General features: G+C 37.2%; 1 protein-coding gene across 1 annotated transcript in view; it reads right to left on the reverse strand.

Moving 5' to 3' along the window:
* LOC142348160 (uncharacterized) overlaps positions 1-11,520 on the reverse strand; it is a 586,343-nt gene that overhangs the window by 553,832 nt on the left and 20,991 nt on the right. The gene's annotated exons all lie outside the window — the stretch shown is intronic.

Raw genomic sequence — 11,520 nt, forward strand, 5'->3', positions numbered from 1 at the left:
AATATTTAATTCTTCGTTGTGTTCCGTTTTAAACGTAAGAAAGCTGCAGAATGACGGTTTCGTCTGTATCGTCGTTTTTGGACGCAAGAACTGTTCACTATGTTTGAAGCTAGAACGCTTCGCATTCGGGGCTTTTTATGATAATCAGAAAGCCAATATGTAAAGACGTTTTCTAATTGTTTTTGTATCTTAAACCAAACAAACGTGTATTTGTAGAATATAAAAGATGAAGATTGGCATCTGCGTTTAGACCTTACATCTCGTCAATCGTCAAACATTGTAAAAAAATTTATAGCTAAGTTGGTTATTATAGATGCACATTATCAACTATGAAAATATAATACTTATGACCCGATAATTGTTCATAATTTTAATAGTATGCTTGTTTCCAGATTGATCATGTTAATCCTTGTTCCAAAAAGAGCCGGGTCGTCAAATAATTTGGAATTAGTAAAAAAAAAGCAGTTAACTTTTTTCGAAAATAAGAAGTTGAAGTTCAAATTTGATGCATTGCTTGTAAATTTCGAAAAAAATATCAAACAGATGAAATGGTGCAAAAGCAGCTTTTTGTCCAGCGTATCATTTTTTCACTTAATTTCTCATCATTTTTGACAAAAAATGGTCAGGAGCGCCACAAAAAAGAAAAATGCTTTTTGCGACAAACCGGATGAAAAACGCCAGAAGCATATCAACGTCCCATGAGGAAAAATTTCAGAAACTAAACACAAAGATAAAAATTTCAACAATTAACATTTGTGGAACAGTTATTTCTAGCGTCCAGTTGTCTTTAAAAAAAGCCTTTCAATCCATTTAAATTTCCCAAAAAAAACTAAATTGTTTAATTTGGAAATCTGAAAGATTTGATCCGATTGCTCAGAACCTAAATACGAAATACCAATTTCTTCTTAATTCCGAGCATTAGGCTCAACATCTTTTCGTTCTATCGTTCATCGAACTGAAAAACATCCCAGTAAGCTTTTATTGGTTGCAACGATGTCTGACTTAAATGATTAATTTCAAAGAAACGGAAAAAAGAAATGATTTTCATTTGGTTAGATAAGCATTTTTATGGTTACGTAGGGCTAGAATAAGTCATTTTCTCCAAAAAAACTGACTGATGCTTTCTTCCCGCTATGTTTTTCTCGCTGTCCAACACTTGGCTGTCAATTTTCAATATAGAAAATATTAATTAGGGCAATAGGAACCTTTTTTTTCAAATTCACGTTCCAAAACCCTGTTGTTAAACTCAAAGAAAAAAGATGGCACCTTAATAAAAAATCATCAAACAAAACCCATATACAAAGCCAAGGTCTGAAACAGCAGCAACAAATTGAAGAAGATTAAGTCAAAAGACTAAAACAACGAAAAACTGCACAAATATTGTGAAGCAAAGGGCGTTGAAGTAAACAAAACAGCTTTTGTGCAGAAATCGTCATATATTTTCATTGGCCCATATTTGGAAAAAAAATGGATCTGTCAATATTTGAGCTGCGAATTGAAATCGTTCAGATCTGTGTCTATGATAAAAACAAAGCAGGCAAAACATATATTTTAAAAGTACTGCGCGCCATTAGGTTTCGAATACTTTCTGATTTGTAAAATTCTACAAGTAGACCAATTCTGGTCCAGGTGTTCCTGCTTGTATTTTTAAAAAATCCAAATATTAAAATAGATAATTTGAGCAGAAAATCAATATATCAAAAATGATGAATTAAACAGCGCCTCAGATACCAAAAAAGACATTTGATTGATTAGAATCATTTACAAAACAACCAAAAGAAAATCAAATGCTGCAAACCTCATAAAACTATTAAAAATTACTAAACATACTTGTTTGTAATTGGAAAAAAAGCGAATATTTCAAAAAGGGCAAGTCCAAAATACATTTCAAATCTTTTTTCATTGCAAAAATCAACCGTGAGACCAAAACTGGCCTTGTTATTGCTGCGCAGCTCTTGAATCTGCTCAGCAATAATTGTTCCAAATGTTTGCGTACTTGTTTTTCTGGCATGCGAAAAGCTTAATATATCAAAATTAACTAAACTTTTCAAAAAACAAATAGCATAAATTTAGCAAAATAACGCAAAAATGTTAGTTCCAGAAAATTTTCTTAAGAATCGAAGGCAAAAAAACTTATCTGAGTGAATGAAGATTATGTTGCTTGTTTTGTGTGCACTACCAGTCAAACTGAACAAAGTCGTCCAAATAAACATAATTGATGCCATTTTTTATATAAAATAAAAAGCCGAATTTTCAAAAATTAACCAAAGTTTCAGCCAAAACAATTGACTCAAACAATTTAGCAACTCAGTTTTCTATTTAAACGTAAAACTAATGAGACTATCGTTAACAATTCTATTAGATTTTTAACAAAATTAAATCAAAATTTAGGCAAAAATTACAAAAAATTACACAAAAATTACAAAAGAATAAAAATTCACTCAAAAATTACGTTTAAAATTACAAAAAATTGTCGGATCACGAATCTGCTATTTTCATAGATGAGAATGTGCATCAATAGTAAACAAAATAGCTATAAAGTTTTGTTTTAAAATGTTTCTCAATTGACGAGGTGTAAGGCCTAAATTTAAATGCCGATCTTCATCATTTGTATTCTACAAATACAGGTTTGTTTGCTTTCAAAGTTTTAAGCAAAAATTACGAACAAAGCAACGGAAGCGAACCTAATATTCGGAAAAAAAACTTTCAACCTACGTAACTGCGCGGAAAAAAGGAAATTAAAAAAACTTATCTTGAGATTCTACGCTTGAGAAGCTTGACAGTGATACCACCCACAACTCTGTAGGACGAATAGCGATCATCCAAAATTGACTGATTGAAAAGAAACCCCGTTGAACATATAGTTCCTCCCAAAAAATAGGGTCGGAAGAAAAATTTGAATATGTCAACAATTCATTAGCTTTTTCAGAACTCTTCAATGATACCATTTTTTATCTTATCTCTTGATAAAACAAATCGCTTAAAATACATTTATTAGTCAGCCTTGCATCTCGACAAAGAAGTGGAGCGGTATAAAGATCCCAAGACAAAAAAGTTTCAACAAATGCTGCACGATAAAACTAAAGGAAAATTCAAGGAGGAATAGAGACTGTTGCTCAAGTGATGTGAGTTGTTAACTAGAAATTAAAAAACATAGCAGGACAAGTCCTGACGTACAATTCAAAGAATTTTCATTGACTAAACAGGAAAACTAGACCTCGAATGGTTTATGAGTGAATTCAGAAAACCATTTTTACAAAAATGAGATCAAAAAAATAAGAAAAAAAACAGAAAATCAATATCAAAATGCCGCATGTGAACAGAAAAACCCCCAGCGAGGAATGAAAGTAATTCAAATAAAAAACTAGGCCTAGAATGAGCTGTGAATGGACTGGGAAAACCATTTAGAAAAAAATCCGATCCAAAAAATCGAAAAAAACAGTAAAAATCAGAGTGAAATTGCCGCATGTGAACAAAAAACCACTACCGAGAAACCGAATTTTTGTTCAAACACCGTTTTCTCACTCTACTTTAAAATTAGAGCGAAAAAAATTCACGCCGCAAAACCGCTCGCTTTTTCGCTCCATTTCCTGTTTCGGCGTGACCAAAATCACTACCAATTTGACTTCAAAAATCATGAAAATGTGTGAACAGATCTTAAAAAAAAAGACAGCGCCCCAATACAATTCAAATTCTTTGAATTGTAAAAAAATCTCTGCCCACTGACTTATCAGGTCACTAATCCAATACGTCACTAATGCATTAACAATTCAAAAACAATGTTTTGGTGAGCATGCACGAAATAAGTCATAACAAACAACATCAAGACAAATTAAATGAAAAGCGGCCAAAGTAAGCTTCAATTAAACCCTCATTCTGCCCCTCGATCATTTCACCCCGCAATATAGTAGTTGAAATTGCAGGGATCTTTTCTCATCATTAATCTGTTGACTTAACCCCATGTTCGTTTGTCATAGTTTCTTATCAAGTCCCACATGCCGCTAGTCAGGGCCATGGCCCTCGAGGCATGAAGGATTGAATATTTCATTAACTTAACAGTACAAATTATACAAAAGATCAAAACCAGGGTAAACGATTGCAACGGCTGCTCTTCTATCAAAGACAAGAAAAACTGTACACCACCCAATTCGTTTCAGCGGTTTAAAATATGTGTTAACTTTTGCGAACTCTATTATCCGCTATACTGTAGATTACCGTTGCATTATTTGTTGCCCAAATAGGCTCAAAAACTTATCGCTCAGCTTTGCTGAAGAACACTTCGTTTCTCTCTCAATAACAAATAATTCAAATGGGAACAATCAATTTTTGCTTGACTTTTGTTAATAACTCCAATTAAAATTCAAAATTTGAAAGCCCCTATGTCCAGCTCTGGGTAAAGGCCCTAGTTACTGGTTAGGGCAAAAAATTTTTATCTCCGATGTGTTAAAATTTTTGGAAACTTTTTCCCGATCTGCAAAGTTAAAAAATGTAACCAAATTCGCACATTGCGCTATTCAGTACACTCAGTTTCTGATTAAAGCAATTAAATAACAGTACAAAGCTTTGTCCAAGCCAGTAAGAAAAATTGCCTTCATGCTTTGCTCAAAATTTCTCTTACTTAAAAACTTTAGAAAGAAAGTTTTGAGAAAATCAAATTTAATTCTCTTTTCACAAGTCAAAGGTAGTTCGAACTGTACAATCAATACTATGACCTACAGAAACAAAACACGATAACAAGTAATTTACTGCTTAGGGAATTGTGCTTCAATAAGCACTGTATGTCAGTTAAATAAAACAGCTTCAACGTGTTTCAAATGGTTTTTGGTAGTTTTTCAAGCACCTTTTATGCTGCTGCTCACGTGGGTTTCCATATCAAACTTGCATCTCTATTTTCTTATAAAGTTGTCGGCCAAATGTGAACAATTTTTCAAAAGGTTACTTTTTCGGTCTGAATTGAGTGTCATGGGAAGTTTGCTAACCATGTAGAAGTTTTGTCGAACTCTCTGCTTCAATAAAATGTTGTTTCGCAAACAAATCGCAAAGAATCTGACAAAAGATTGTGAAGTTGTAATTTTGTTTTGGTGGGTGTTGAGATAGTTGAAATTTGAGTTTCAGTTTCACTTCATGTACAACGATTGCTTACTAATAATAGCTACTAAATAACAATGTTGACGAAAGTATACAAATCAATATGGTTTCAATAGAATGTAGCATTCAATTTCGCTTGTCATGCTATTCTAAATTCATTGCTTGAAAAGGCCTTGAAGTGTGATTCAATTTGGATGTTGAGTTAGTAAGCTCATCCACAACCTCGCTGGCCCTGTCATTCATTGCAAAAACATCTCTTCCTGGAAGCTGAAAACGAGCTTCACAACTTACCTCTTGCACTCTTGTAATTTCCGCCGTTCGTTCGAACTATCACAGATCGAATCACATCGTCAGACCAATCGATATTTTACATATTTCGACCAAGATTACAATCGCGCTTATCACTGTCTTCGATCAACCCAACGACATCTGTAAGGGTTTTGTTCGTCGTAGATCGCCATTTTTGACGGTTTTCCGACGTTGGCAATTACTCCCTTTGCAAAATCTTTCCCATATGAGATTTGCAGAGTCTTGAATTTGTCGAAAGGGTGTTCAATGAACAGCAAATTCTTCTGCACCTGGTAGATATGGACAGCAAATGTTTTTGTATCAAAGAGCAAGTGTTGGGGGTCAATGCTTCTAAGTCATTAACGTCTAAACTGACTGCATTCAACGGTCTTGCGTTCAAGGGTTACTGATCTGTTCCCCAAAACTGCATACAAAGCTTTTTTGCAACTTCTTACCAGCCGTTGCCATACTCCAAATAGAGGGGCTGCGGGAGCGTTGAAATGCCATCTGATTCTTTGTTGATTTAGATATTCTCCGATCCCTTCTTTGTTTCATGCCGCAACGTGTTCTGCAAATTCTCTTTCAGCTTCAACAAAACTTGTCCAGTTGTCGCTGATGATTGTACTCAGCTTGCCTCTTCACGCAACGAATCGCTCAATAGCACAGATTCAAATATCTGTGCTCAGGTTCGGTACCACTTCTATATGCACCGCTCTCAGGGTACCATTTCTATATGCACAGTTCTCATAGTTAGACATTTAAACAGATAACACCATGGGTTTTCGTCCCTTCACTCAATCTTCACAATGAAAGTGCCGCAGTATTCAAATACAACATTTGTAAAAGCTGTTGAATTATCTAAACGCTCCTCGAGTAGATTGTCCATTACTGTTCTTATCGTTCGTGCTCTGCATTTTCTCTGGGTAACAAACTTGTTCTTGATTGATCGTAAGGCGTTCTGAATACCCAAGATCCACATGTTCTTTTGAACAATGTTTCTTAAATGTTCAGTGCACGTGTTGATTGTCCTTGAGCTGATTTCGCAAGAATTTTACAACCGCATGAAAAAACAGATCAACTTTAGTTTTAACCCACTGGCTTTCGGAGTATCTTTTATCGATGCTTGTTTCAGCTACAAAAGCAAGTTGTTCTTTCCTAAAGAATACTGATTCTTCACCAGGCTCCAATTTGTTGTCTTAATGTCTATTCTTAGTCCCGATGCCTTTCAAAAGTCGTCTCATGTGAACACTGAACGGAGCAAACAATTTGATCGGGTCGAATACTGAAGATACCAGTGAAAAAATCTTCCTATGGGTTATAGGTGCTTCAACTTCCTTGTTTGTTCCTCTACACACTTGAACACTATCACCAGTAACAGTCTGTTGTAATCCGAGCACTGAAGATCCCTCCGTGTTAGGTTCCACTTCAACTTGGTTCGTTTTGCCGATTGACCTCAAGTCTTCTGGGATTGCGTCCGTAATTGCATCGTTGTTGCTTATCCACTTCTTCAGTTCAAATCCATGTTTTCAGAGAAGAGGTTGTAATTGATTGAAGACTTCAATTATTTTTTCAGGGGTTTTAACCAATTTGATAAAATCGTCCATGTAGAGGTTGTTTTGCATTGTCTCTGCTGCAGTTGGATACTCGTCTTCGTCCAGTCCCAGTCACTTTAGAGCATAGTCAAGTCGGAGAACTTTTAGAACTCATAGATATTTGTATATTTGAACAGGTTCGTCAGTTCTTGGACGCCATAGAAACCTCAAGCAACTTCTATCCTATTCGGCAACTTGCACTTGTAGAAACATGGGTTCGCTGTCAGTTGTCAGGGCTATTGGTCCTTCACGGAATCTGAAAATCGTTCCAATCAACTCGTGTAGCAGATCTGGTCCTGCTAGTAGCTTGTCATTTAGGCATAATTTTTGTACTTTGATGCCGCATTGCAAACATCATACTTTGCAAAGCTTGTTCGGGTTTTGCACTGGATGGTGTGGCAAATACCATTCTTCTCTAAAAGTGCCTTCCACAGTGGACTCGTCCAATACCTTTAGGAATCCTTTTTCTGCATCTGATTCTATTGACTGTAGATCCAAACTCTTCGGGTTTTGGGTCCCTGGTAAAGCTGACCCATGGCTGACCTGAAGTTGACCAGTAGGTTTGGCTCTGAATAACTCCATAGTATTCCCACTTCGTACTGCTAACCTGTAAAGTTTGTCGCATTCTCTAGCATCTTGTGCCTGAAGTTCCTTTTTGACTGACTGAAGACGTTGATTTTGAAGCATAGGTTTCTAAGACCCACCAGGTTTGGATTTTCTCAACCACTAACATTTTCTATAAAGGCGAAATGATTACCCATCCTAGCTCTGTTAGAACTGCAAGAGGTTAACGTCGAGTTCCTATCTATTATTCTAATGAGCGTTGTAGCTCGTAATCATCTTGAGCGAGGATGATGCCAACTTCCATCAAGTTGAGGCTTTTGTTGGGTAAAACACTCAAAAATTTGAAGCATTGCGTCAGCTTGTTGTAGTCTGTGTTTCCCAATGAGATTGACGGGTGTGCAAACGCTTGCAATAAATGCACCTTTGAATGTAGGCCATTTATCTTGAGAGGAACCATTTCTGTCCTCAATTCTTTTCTGTGTATGCCAGCTCTGTTGAGCGTAAAATCGGCGCCTAGGGCTCGTAACTTCAGTTGCACACTTTGATCGATGAATGAAACCGTTGACCATTTATAGAGGAAAGCATGTGTTCAGCATGTCATCGCTCTGTATCGAGACAGGAACTATCTACAAAAAGCTTGTAACTTCGTTACTCTGGTTGATCGTTGCTGCGCTTACGTTGACTGCGTGATTGCCCTCGTCCATTTGGTTTTCTGAGTGTAGCAATCGGTTCTGCTTCTCGATATATCCATTGATACCGCACGCACTGACTTTACAATCTTTGATTGCATTCCCTTTGCCTAGACATCCTTAACATAAGCGTTGCTTCCTCACTGCTGCGTACCCATCGTTCACACTCGTGTTCTTGAATAGTGGACAGTTCCAAATTTTTTGAGTGCCATCATCTAGCGGACAGTGATCAATTTGCATTTGCTTCGTTTATTTCAAGTTCGAACAAGCACTGAAGTTTGATGTTTACCAGAACAGTTTGTCTCTATTTGTGCCTCTTCGGTCTTCTTCCCTTCGCACTCCCTTGAAAGCTGAAAACACTTCGTGCACGAATGCTATCCTAGAAAGCCATTTTTTAAACATAATCAGATCAGGCCAGTATCTTCATCATCAACATAGAAAGACCACTTCTCTTTGAGATCTTGAGGTAATTTATCTACTGCCATATACAATGTCGAGCTGGACTGCAGAAAATCAATCTGCTTGTATTCTTTGAGCTTATTCACAAAGTTTGAAACACTGAGAAACTGATCAGACCTGCTGAGTCGTGAGGTTTCACCTGACTATCCTTGCGAGACTCTCCAGCCGTGAATCAATGATCACAAGAAGCCTACCAAGTTTCCTCTTCAGAATGCTCCAAGCAGCACTATATAACTATCCACAATCACCCATTCCAAATATTGCTGACTCAGGCCTTGCCTGTTAGTAGACTCTTCAGATTGCTCATCTTCTCTGAGTCTGGTATTAGTCGTTGATCCACTGTAGCAAAAAACATAATTGACCACTCCGACAATTTGAAAGGGTTTCCATCGAAGAGTTCAACTTCAGCATTGGTAAGCTACTGCTACCTGAGCAACCACTGTTGTATCGTAGACCAGCTCTCTGGTAGAAGCGTCTCAGTCTTCAAATCCTGATGCAATATCGTGAGAAGTGACCATGCCTGTTCAACTCAGGGGTTGCTTCGAAGCGGGCTGTTGGTCGATCTGATGTTGGAAGGTTGTCGATTCTACTGGCCCAGTCTCATACGTCTCTTCTTTGTGTCCAGTTGAAGGGGGATTTGTCTCGAGCACTAGTTGATTGGGAATGAACATCATCATTCTCTCATGCTGTTCTCTTTTCTTTGCGCTCTTGCTTACGCTCTTCCTCCAGTAGATGATGCTTGGTTTTCAGTTCCTGCATTGGCATCGCAGGCTTTAGCTTCCTCCGTTCGAACTGTGCCTGTTCTAGTCGCATCTTGGTTTCGAATTCGATGTCGAGCTTCTCCATCCGTTCTTGGCGCCTTTGCTTCCCTGATGATGTTTCCGAAACAATTTTCGGATCTTGCCCTTCGCCTGTTGCTATATTTTGTACTGATTCAGCAAATGTGTTGTCCGTTGGGTAGTTGGTTTGACTGTCACTGTCGTACACCGCTTGAGTTGTGTTTCTTTGCTCGGCATTCATTGCTAGTTGCGTGCCTTTGCTTATATTTGCAAGCCAAAGATTGTCCTAAAATGCTTACTTGCTTGTTTGTACTCTGCAGTTGCTTAGGTATTTCTTCCTCTAGAAGGTGGACAGTCTATTGGTAGGGGCTCTTTAGTTTGTTGGGTCGATCTGAATCTTTAAATATTTTGCGGCCAATCCTTCGTTAGGTGTTAACTTCTTCCGCTAAATCTAGTGTCCTCTTGTCGTAGTTTTCCGCTGGCTATTGAAGCTGTTCTCTGCTGATCTGGCTTGATTTGGCTGGTTGATGTTTTCTTTCGATTTGCGTTATCAAATCAAACATAATTAGAACTTCAATTGTTTGAATGATCTGCACTTTTCTGTTCGCCTCGCTGGCCTTTGGCTGTTGATTCAATTGATTTTTTTGAGGGACTTTGGTACTCTCTTCATCAGATTAGAAAGCAGTTTGTCTTTTACAGTCCAGATCGGCGGGCCAAATATAACGGCTGTTCTATCAAAGACAAGAAAAATTCTACACAAGCCAGTTCGTTTTAGCGGTTTCAAATCTGTCCGTATATAGTGTTTTCGACGTTAACTTTTGTGAACTGTATTATCCACTATACTGTAGATTACCGCTGCATTTGTTGTTGCTCAATTAGTCTCAACAACTAATCGCTCAGCTTTGCTGAATGACAACATGTTTCTCTCTGAATAACAATCAAATCAAATTGAAACAATCAAAATTTGCTGTATTTTGGTTAATAGCTCAAGTTGTAATTCAAAATTGCAAAACCCCCTAGGCCCAGCTCTAAGTAACTGTCCTAGTTACTGGTTAGGACAAAAAAATTCTATCTCCAATATGTACTTACTCAGAATTTTGTTCCTCAGAGAGAAAGTTTTGAGAATATCAAAGTTAGTTCTTTTTTTCACAAGTCAAAGTTAGTTAAAACTGTGAAATCACTAATAAAACATACAGAAAAAAAAAACAAAAACAACTAATTTACCAATCAAAGAATTGTGCTTCAATACGCACTGTAAGTCAGTTAAATAAGACAAATTTAACAAGTTTCAACTGAATTTTGGTAGTTTTTCAAGCTCCTTTTATGCTGATAGTCACGTGGGTTTACATGTCAAATTTGCATATCAGATTTGTTGTAGATAAAGTTGTCGGCAGAATGTAAAAAATTTTCCATAACGTCACTATTTCGGTTTGAATTTGGGGGCATGGGAAGTTTGCTAACCATGTAGAAGATTTGTCGAACTTTCTGTATCAATAACAGGTTGATTCGCAAACCAATCGCAAAAAAATGCAATATTGTTAAGTGGTAATATTGTTTTGCTGGGTGTTAATATAGTTCGAATTTGAGCTTCAGTTTCACTTGATGTATGACGACTGCGTACTAATAACAGCTACTAAAGGTAAATTCAATAGAATTTAGCAATTAAATTCCGCTAATCATGCTTTTCTAATTTTACTGCTTGAAAAGGCCTCGAAGCCCTATTCAGTTTTCTTGTTGAGTTAGTAAGCTCAGCCACCATATCAAAGGCCCTGATTTCAATCGCGAAAAAATCGCCTCCAGGTAGTAGTGACGAGCTTCACAACTGGTCTCTTGTTAACTCCGTCATTCGTACGAAATATCACTGATCGAATCACACCGTCAGACCCATCGATAGTCTTCGTGACTCGACCCTGATTATAATATCCACGACTATCACTGTCTTGAATCAACCAAACGAGATCGCTTTCTTTAAGGGTTTCGTTCGTCGTAGATCGCCATTTTGGCCAGTTGTTCCAGGTTGGCAAATACTCTTCACGGAATCTATCCCATATGAGATTTGCA

Source organism: Convolutriloba macropyga, chromosome 10 (assembly GCF_964194025.1).
Source record: "Convolutriloba macropyga chromosome 10, txConMacr16.3, whole genome shotgun sequence".
NCBI lineage: Eukaryota > Metazoa > Xenacoelomorpha > Acoela > Convolutidae > Convolutriloba > Convolutriloba macropyga.